The sequence below is a fragment of the Abramis brama genome (assembly GCF_963993115.1).
Source record: "Abramis brama genome assembly, chromosome: 1".
In the NCBI taxonomy this organism is placed as follows: Eukaryota; Metazoa; Chordata; class Actinopteri; order Cypriniformes; family Leuciscidae; genus Abramis; species Abramis brama.
This window is the reverse complement of record NC_139963.1, coordinates 74,439,620-74,449,704: the sequence shown is the minus strand read 5'-3', so window position 1 is coordinate 74,449,704 and position 10,085 is coordinate 74,439,620. Positions and strand designations below refer to the sequence as shown.

The 10,085-nt window shown below is 40.3% G+C and overlaps 1 long non-coding RNA gene across 1 annotated transcript in view; it reads right to left on the bottom strand.

The window, feature by feature from the left end:
• The window catches only part of LOC311089435, a 99,772-nt gene extending 92,704 nt beyond the window's left edge, over window positions 1-7,068 (bottom strand). Inside the window, exon 1 of the long non-coding RNA XR_014607689.1 lies at window positions 6,980-7,068. This is a non-coding gene — a long non-coding RNA (uncharacterized lncRNA). The remainder of the gene's footprint in view (window positions 1-6,979) is intronic.
• Window positions 7,069-10,085: the final 3,017 nt, after the last annotated feature.

Sequence of the window (10,085 nt, the reverse complement as noted above, 5' to 3'; positions counted from 1 at the left end):
TCTCTTAGTAACCTCTGAATATTATTAACTTTATTTCAATAAACCCTTATCTCAATATTGGTGTGCTTATAAACAGACTAAAATAACCACAAAGTCTTGAGAAAATATTGAGAAAATAAAAGTCAAGACCACAGACACATACACCGTCAAGAGTTCAGGTGAGAAAACAGACAAAACTTTCAGAGATTAATTTTGACTCTGGCTTCATACATACTGTCATTGTGAAATAGTTCTGATCTAAGCCATTCAATTCCTAAAAGTGACTTCAGACATGGGCCATAATGGGCTAAAATAGACTGTTGTTTGTGAAACACAGTGCAGGCTAGAAAATGAGGACAGTTTTACTCTTTTAGATCATTCTCATTAAATCCTCTATTCTCTTAAGCTGCTAATTACCTGTCAGCTTGCAGTAATTAACGATTATTTTAGTTATATTTTACAATTATAGTAATAATGATTATTTTAGTTCAGTTTAATTTTAAGAAAGGAATATTTGACAAAATTCCATTGCCAGATGATGAGAATGTTTATAATAAATAGATTTCTCTTTACAGCGAGGTGTGTGTGGGCTGTGCTCTAAGTGTGACATTACATGATTTCCTGAGTGTTTTCACAGCTGTGATCTCACTGTTGAGGTCTGGAAACATGTTACTGCTGAGTGAGAGAACTCACAGTTTGACCACAACAGAGCCGTGATCATCTCTGAACCCAGTTGATGAATTTAAAGACGGCCCTTCTGCTGGTTCTGGCATCGGTCCAGAGAGTTGGCGATCTGTCTGATCTGCTCTTTCAGTGGACGCATCATGCCTCGAGTTTGGGCCTAATCTCCAGTCATCCTACCACCTGCCCTCTAGACCCCGTCCCCTCACACCTTCTACAAGCCGTCTCTCCCACACTTCTACCAGCACTCACACACATCATCAACTCATCCCTCCATACTGGCATTTCCCCTACAGCATTCAAGCAGGCTCGGGTTACTCCACTGCTTAAAAAAACATTAAACAGAGAGTATAGAGAGAGAGAGAGAGTAGAGAGAGTGTGTAGAGAGTAAGAGGAGGTAAAGAGAGATAGAGAGTATAGAGAGAGAGAGAGAGAGAGAGTAGAGAGAGTGTGTAGAGAGTAAGAGGAGGTAAAGAGAGATAGAGAGTGTAGAGAGAGAGAGAGTGGAGAGAGAGAGAGAGAGAGAGTGTAGAGAGAGAGAGAGAGTGGAGAGAGAGAGAGAGAGAGTGTGTAGAGAGAGAGAGAGAGTGGAGAGAGAGAGAGAGAGAGAGAGTAGAGAGTAAGAGGAGGTAAAGAGAGAGAGAGAGAGAGAGTGGAGAGAGAGAGAGAGAGAGAGAGAGAGAGAGTAGAGAGTAAGAGGAGGTAAAGAGAGATAGAGAGTGTAGACAGTGCCAGTAATTACAGCACTGCTGTTGAATCCTCAGAAATACAATCCCTCATACATTCATTCCAAATACAGGAATACCCTAAAAAACAATTCGGCATCAATCAGGAAGTACAAGACCTAAACAACATATTCTAGAAAACAGCACAAAAAAGTAATTTGGCAATTGTTAAACCAAAGAAAACATATTTAGAGACTGACAAATGGTTTGATTTGGACTGTAAGGCTCTGAGAAAAAACCTCAGAAATTTATCAAATCAAAAACACAGACAACCAGATAATCCGGACCTCCGCCTTCTTTACTGTGAGGCACTAAAACAATATAAAGCCACACTCCGGCGGAAAAAAGCACAGTTTTTGCAAAACCAGTTTGAAGAAATTGAAAAATCTATAAACTCACACAAATTTTGGGATAAATGGAAAATGTTATACAAACCGAATCAAGAAGTTCTGGCAATCCAAGACGGGGAGAAGTGGAAAAACCACTTCCAGGAATTATACACCCCAACTGAAATTCAAAATTCTAATCAAAATGAAATAATTAATAAACTAGACAATTTGGAAAGATCAATTAAAGCATATCAGACCCCTTTAGATTTCCCCATAACAATGAAAGAATTGGAAGAAAAATTAGGAGTCCTTGAGTCCAAGAAAGCCTGTGGTGTAGACGGCATCCTGAACGAGATGCTGAAACACACAGACCAAAGCTTCAGACTGGCCATGCTAAAACTGTTCAATGATGTTCTGTGTGTAGGGTTCTTCCCTGAGATCTGGAACAAGGGCCTCATCAGCCCCATCCACAAGAGCGGAGACAAACTAGACCCCAACAACTACCGAGGCATCTGTGTGAACAGTAACCTAGGGAAGGTTCTCTGCAGCATCTTAAACGCCAGACTTCTACACTTCCTTATGAAGCACAATGCCTTGAGTAAATCCCAAATTGGCTTTCTTCCAAAATGTCGCACATCCGATCACATTTTTACATTACAAACACTAATTGACAAATATGTACATCAAAACAAAGAACAAATTTTTGCTTGTTTCGTTGATTTCAAGAAAGCATTTGATTCAATCTGGCACGAAGGATTATACCTAAAGCTTATCGACAGTGGAGTAGGGGGGAAATTCTATGATTTGATCAAATCGATGTACACAGCCAGCCAATGCGCTGTCAAAATTGGAAACCAAAGAACCGAATTTTTCCCCCAGGGGCGCGGAGTGAGACAGGGCTGCAGCTTAAGCCCCACCCTCTTCAACATCTACATCAACCAATTAGCCAATACATTAGAACATGCTACCTTTCGAGGTCTCACTCTCCACGACACAGAGATCAAGTGTCTACTCTACGCAGACGACCTGGTTCTCCTGTCGCCCACTAAAGAGGGGCTTCAGGACAGCCTGGATCTGCTGGAGGATTACTGTCAGTCCTGGGCCCTGACCGTCAACCTCCAGAAGACTAGAGTCATGATGTTCCAGAAACGTATTCTCTATACTCCTGCTATTATTTGGTCAGTTCTGTGGGAAGCTGAGCTGTTGTGGGTGAATCAGGCTGGTGTTGATCTGAAGACAGACTCCAGATATCAGATATTATCATCATCAGATCAATATCACTGTATCCTCACTCTGACTACAACACTCCTGAATGAAGATGACAACAGAGAGTGGAGATGTCAGCTTACTCACAGAAATCAACTCGAGACCTCAGTCAGATTCACTGTCAAGTATTCAGGTGAGAAAACGAATGAGTCTCATGAATCAGTGTTAAAAGATTTAACTAGTTAAAATATAATGATGCTTTTGTACAGTATGAATCATCTGAACAAACATTCGTCCTTTACAGCTCCAGCTGATTCAACGACAGCAGTGAGTCCTTCTACACGAGGTACATGATGCTTTTACGCCACTGATGATGTTATTCACAGCTTCGTCTAACATAATTCTATAGAAAATATGAATGTTACCATATAGATATTTTACCTCAGTGTATATACTGTTTTATCTGTCTATAATTGCCCCAATCTGCCCTGTCCGTCTCTGACTCTGCTCGATCTCTTCTTCAGTCACAGTGATGTCTGGCGCTGCAGTCGCTGTTCTCCTTCTTGCTCTTCTCTGGCTGATCTGCAGAAAAAGAGCTAGTGAGTTATGAGGGAAACGCCTTTTCTCAAAATTTTGAAGCCTTTAACTCAAAACCGTAGTGCCACTGCACACCGATAACAGTGCAGCGATCTGAGGTTTGTCAGTGGGAACTGCATGAATCTATGGCGAAGAGGCGTGTCTGCGGCAGCCAATCGCGGCTCAGAGCCTGCAGAAGGGGGCGGGGCATCTGCCTATTAAAGCAGCTCATATCCGGCATAGGGATCAGTAGGCATGTCGCGATAATTAAATAACCGTCTGATCGCGATTATTTGATCTAACCGCGATTGTTTCAGGCAACCGTGATTATTGCGCGCTTTTATAGGCCTACGGCACAAGGGGGAGTCATGGACAGAAAGAAACAGACAAGCACTAATTAAGTTTTCCTGCAATATATTCAAAGTCATCTGAAGCCATTCCATAGCTTAATGTTTGGGAGAAGTATATTTACATCATTTAATTAAAGTTTGGAAAACTCGTCTTCCCTCCCCTGCAGCTGTCAATCATTCTCCATTCAAACAGCGCGGGCGCCTCACCCGGTTACGGCAGGATGCCCGGTAAAACGTTATAATGCTTGATCTGTAGAAAAGGGGCTATGGATTTGCATAAAATGAATTTAAATGTCTGGAGTTTGCTGTTTTTAAATGACTCGCTACCGTGTGACTGTTAGATCACACACATCACAAGGACTATGAATTGGCATCAAACGCACAATAACTGGAATTTAAAACTGAATAACCAAATGATCAATAAATTGTTGGACAGATATACACTGTACAAAGCGCTCTCCTTCAGCGCTTCCTGCCTCTAGTTTGGGCCTATCGACTCCAAGGTCGACCTCAAGCCAAGACATGGCTTTGTGCCAAAGTTATTACGCCGTCCGCTTTTCCCGATTCTCTTACTCTGCCCTGTTCGGGCTTTAGGAGTATATATACAGCGCTCTGTCCATTTCAGCGAGTCAGAGCAGCTCTTTGTATGCTTTGGTGGGTTTCCGGTCATGAATCAGAGAGTATCCCCTGGATAGTGGACACTATCACGTTGGCTTATGCTTCGGTGGGCCTTCAATGCCCCATAGGAGTCAGAGCACACTCCACCAGAGGCGTCTTCATGGCCGTGGTCCAGTGGTGTGTCTATTGGCCACATCTGTGCCGCAGCCGGCTGGTCGTCGCCTTCACCTTCGCCAGATTTTACAAATTGAAGATCACTGCGCCGCAGGCACAGATCCTCCCTGTCTAGCTGGAGTTCACCCCAGAGGGAGCTCAACCCACTATGATCTCTCTGGAGGCGCCGAACTCAGTCCGAGCCCCTTTTGCTCTGCATAACTTGTCCTTCCCTAGCCCTAACCCCCCTCAAAACATTCCTACCAGACCAAATACAACACCATGTCTTAGTCCGGTCGGACAACATGGCGGTAGTGTCCTAAATAAACCACCAAAGTGAACTCAAGTCATGGCCTCAGTACAGACTAGCCCGGCACCTTCTTCAACCTGCGCTCTCTGAGAGACTGTAATACTGCAATACTCGTTCCCGTTATCTCAGGGAGCTGAGGTTACATAACCGAGACGTTTTTATCTCTCACTTTAATGATTGAACAAAATCTTATTGCTAAGATTCTGTGTTTTGCACATGTGTGTTTGATCATAAATACTCATATTTCATGAGGCACTTGTTTTCAGATAATAAAAGAGGGACTGGCGACTCTGCGGTGAGTTCAGTAATGCAGTGATTTAGATTTGATTACTGTCTTTAAAGCTCAATAAAGTGTCACTCATGCAGTTTAACTGTTTGTTCTGAAGGTCAAAGATGAGGATGAACATACAGGGACGTATGAGACGATCAACATGTCCATTCCTCCCGCAGCAAGAGCCCATGTGAGTCCACTAAATCACCAAACATTACGTTCAATAATATGATTTACTAAAGGCTTTTGTGTTATTCTACATATCATAGTGAGAGATATGTCTGATGTGTGTGTTAAACTTGACTCTGCACGTTTGCATTGATGTTTAGGAGCAGACAGATGATGTGACTTATTCTGAGGTCACTTCTTTCAATACAAAGCCTGTAAAATCACTCAATGTGAGTAGATACCAGCACCTGAGTTTGATTCTTTACGCCTCTGTGAACAAGAACAAGACCTTCACAAATAAACATCAATGATCCAGATCATGAGCTCATCATATCAGGAGCAGACGGGAAGATTTCATCTCTCTGGGGTTTGGAGGAATTAAATGTGTGTGTGTGTGAACGAGCAGATATTTGTTGAATGTCCTGTGAATATGAAAGAGGTTTATTGTGAATCATCATCCGGTCAGAGCACAGAATCTCATCTATATCATCACAGCTACAGTAAAGTTAGAGACTGAAGCCCTCATGTGTTTTCACACAGGCCAGACTCAATCTAGCGTCTCTCAAGCCTCTTCCATGAGTCGATAGTCTGTTTATCCGCTGGATTTCTGTCTGAAAATCTTCATGCAGAAGCTCATGCTGAAATGATCCTCTTGCTTCAGCTTGTATATCAGCTGTTTCTTCTACAGAGAGACGTCCGTCTGAGAATTACATCAGTGTCTGCTCGCATTATATTGCTATAAAATATTCAAAAATTTGACATTGCAGTGTGTATATGTCACACAATTAAATGTCAGATATGTCTCCTTCAGATATGTCTTTTTTTCCACTTGTCTTTTTTGAACACACACACACACACACACACACACACACACACACACCATTATATCATTAACACACGGAAACTCAAAAGGTCTTCAACACAACCAGTCAAAAAAATTAGAGTTCGGTTTAACTTGATAATATGTGACTGTTATACAGTATAATTTAGATACTGTATATATAATAAAATATCATATTTATATTTCATATTATATTTTTATATATTTTGCATGAGAAAACATAAGAAAAAGGTCAATAAAGATTGAGAATCAATGTTCAGAAATGATTAATTATTGTTATATTTTGAACTACGCTGTATAGCTGTGTTTTGTAGTGTGTTTGTTGACAAACTCAAATTTGTTTATTTTTAATTATAAAAAAATGCCATTATTTTATATGAAAAAGTTAATAATAGTATTTTAGTTTGTCTTGTGTATTGTTTTGATTTAATCTGTCATATGTCCATATTGCAATGAACCCCCACCAATGGGGCATGTTGTCACATTACACTTCCATTCAGGGGTGTTTCTAGGTTTAAATACACTGAACCTTAAGTAAGGTTAGGTTTATACAAACTGAGAAAGTCAAAAGTGTGCGTTTGCGCCCCCTACTGTTCATTAAGGACAAGAAAACTGACCATTTGTCAAATTTGAACGACCGTTTAGAGATTTTTGCTGTGATTCAGTTTAATTCAGATTTCTAGGTCGTTTGCCTGAATGATTCAGTTAACAACACTTTCCAATCGGTAACTGCAAACAAACAAACGAGTTTTACAACAACAAAACAACTTACAATCATCAAGAGAGTCTCTGCTGTCATTCCTTCTCATGATCCACGATACATTTCCACTGTTTCCTTCAATCTTCTGCAGTTCTTGAACATTTTCTGAAACAATCCATCACACACACACACACACACGCACACAAACACACACACACCTGCTTCTCCTCCATCTGTGTTTCACCCTCACAAACTCCAGCTTCATGTTCCTTAACTTTACACTTTCCTTCTTGTTATATGCTTGGTTCACTCTGTCAATCACTCTATTTTCTACAAATAAAGAATCTCACAACCGCATACCAACACAGTTCAACCATACATGAGCTGTGTCCCAATGTGAAGTCTGCATCCTCCGAAGGCCGTATTTGAAGGCCGATTGCCAGGGCCGGATCTACCATATGGGCAATCTGGGCACGTGCCCAGGGGCCCTTGAGCAGAGAGGGGCCCTCCGTGATCGGAGTTTTTTTTTTGTGCGCTACATAAAAATAGTATACACAAGGCTTGGCCTCGATCTTGATAATTAACCAATCATAATAATAATTTAAAAAAAAAGAAAAAGTTTATATTACATTATATGATTCTGCTCTTATTCATGCAAATGCTTTTAAACAATTCATGTGTGACAAGACAAAAGTGTGACTGTGACACACACACACACAGAGAGAGAAAGACAGCACGTCAGAATACAGTTCTCTTTCCTGCTTGAACTTACAATAACACACACAATTATGCCAAAATGTCCGTTTTTTGTCGAGTATCTTCAAAACATAAGAGCAGTCTTGTGATGAACGTGACGAGGTGTGAGAGAACGAGTCGCGTGTGAGATCAGCGTCTCTGTCGCAGCGGCTGCTCTTAAAGAGACAGCAGCCAATAAAGCTTTCTGTCAGTAAAGTTAACAAAGAACAAAAAGAACAGAGAAAATTACTCACTGCTCTTGACTAAAGAACGTTTTTAGCTTTAATAAGGATTAGTCTATATTTCATTTATAATTTATGCAGTGCAGACTGTTTGATAACTTTATTCAATATCGGTATATGTCCTAGGCCTACCTGTTAGACAGTAAGGACAATGGTAAATATGACATATATTTTTTACTATTGTATTATTGAGACAAATAACAAGTTTGCAGAGATGTCAATATTTAATTTAGTAAAAAAATATTATTTTAATTTGAAAACAGTGCATTTAGTTGTTGTTGCTAGTTTGAGTTGAGAAATACACATTTCAGCATTATCACTAATCTGTGTGTGCATTTTACTTGAGAACCAAGCAAGTTGACTCATGAAACCATTTGTTTATTATATCGCAATTGCATATCGCAATCGCAATATTGACCTCAATAATCGCAATATGACATTTTCCCCAAATCGTGCAGCCCTACTTTTCAGAAAAAAAAAATTGTATCATTGTCTTGTGAATTTGTCATTCAGCTTTTGACCAAAAGTGATTGGCATGTCAAATCCCACACCTGGTGGGCCTTAGTAGAGTGTGTGTGTGTGAGTGAGTGTGTGTGTGTGTGTGTGTGTGTGTGTGTGTGTGTGTGTGTGTGTGTGTGTGTGTGTGTGTGTGTGTGTGTGACACGATGGGTCCTGTCTCGACTCTTTGACTCGTTCAGAATCGCCTTTGACCGCTTCAGAGTGGCTGGCTACGGGCATGCACAAACATGTCCTTAAAACAACCCTTAACGTTTGTTTTCAAAACTGTGCAACTCACCGAGTGGTTAGTGGTGTTCGTTGATGATTAAAAACAAATATATCGGCGCAATGTATGATTTCAATCCGTGTTATTTGCTATAGTGGAACTATTTTTTCAGATACCTCACAACCACGTATAATCTTCCGCTCGATATTTGAGTCTGAAGCGTCTTTTCCGTTTCCGGTAGCGCAGTAATATCAACGAGCAATGAGTCCTCCAACAGAAATCAATGGGATTTTACTTCCGATCCTACCACAACTAAAACATTTAATTCATTTTGACTTTGCTGCTTCTACGTTGTCACTCGTTGATCGCAACAACGTTTAGATATTTATCATGCCATGCCAAAGCTTCTCAGAACTTATAACACCTCCCATGATTCAATGAGAACTTCTAATTAGGAGATACGGCCACTTCCGGTTAAGAATTAGAGTGTCAATATCTCATGACCCACATATAACAGAGACATCAGAGTAGACTCGCTGGAAAGGTGAGAACCAAGGAGGCTTCCAAGGAGTCTACTCTGATGTCTCTGTTATGTGTTGGTCATGAGATATTGACACTCTAACTCTATATTCTATAATTCTAATTCGGCCAGATATCAATATCTTCAAACCACCCAAACCACTCAAAGCCAGGACCAGACCCCTCCAAAACCACTAAAACCTAACTCAAACCACTCAAAACCAGGACCAGATCCCTCCAAAACCAATAAAACCTAACCCAAACCACCCAAAACCAGGACCAGACCCCTCCAAAACCAATAAAACCTAACCCAAACCACCCAAAACCAGGACCAGACCCCTCCAAAACCACTCAAACCTAGAATTTCAGGGTCCTACAACATTCCGTCTCCTTACGGGCGTTGCATTTGGATGGCTATAACAGGGTCATTTAGAAAATGAACTCAAAAGCCTTTAAATCCTAAATGAAAACTCAGAACTTCACAAAAATTGGTGAGCATATGTGAAATAACATTGTAAACAAGCATGTACAATTTTATGGAGATCAGACCATAGGTGGCGCTATAACTGTTAAAAAGCTTTGAAAACCATATATTTCCTATGTTAAATTGGCTGGAAATGGTCTTTTCCATGTATGATGTCAGTGGTTAAATGGTTGCCAAATAAAACTTAATGTCTTTTTATGCATTTGTGATTAAAGGCCTTAAATGCTTGAACCCCGATAAATGCTGCTTGCAGCTTTAATTTAAAATTGGAATTTCTCTGAAATTAAAAATCTTTGGGTACTTTTGGGATACTGGAAGTACACAACTGCAGGAAATATATCACACTTTGCAAGTGATTTTTGGTTATTAAAAAAAAAAAAAACTTACATATTGTAGCTTTAAACACCTTACATTTTGATTCCCTGTTAACTGTAGTAACAAACTGTCAGAATAATATACCCATTTATTGACATT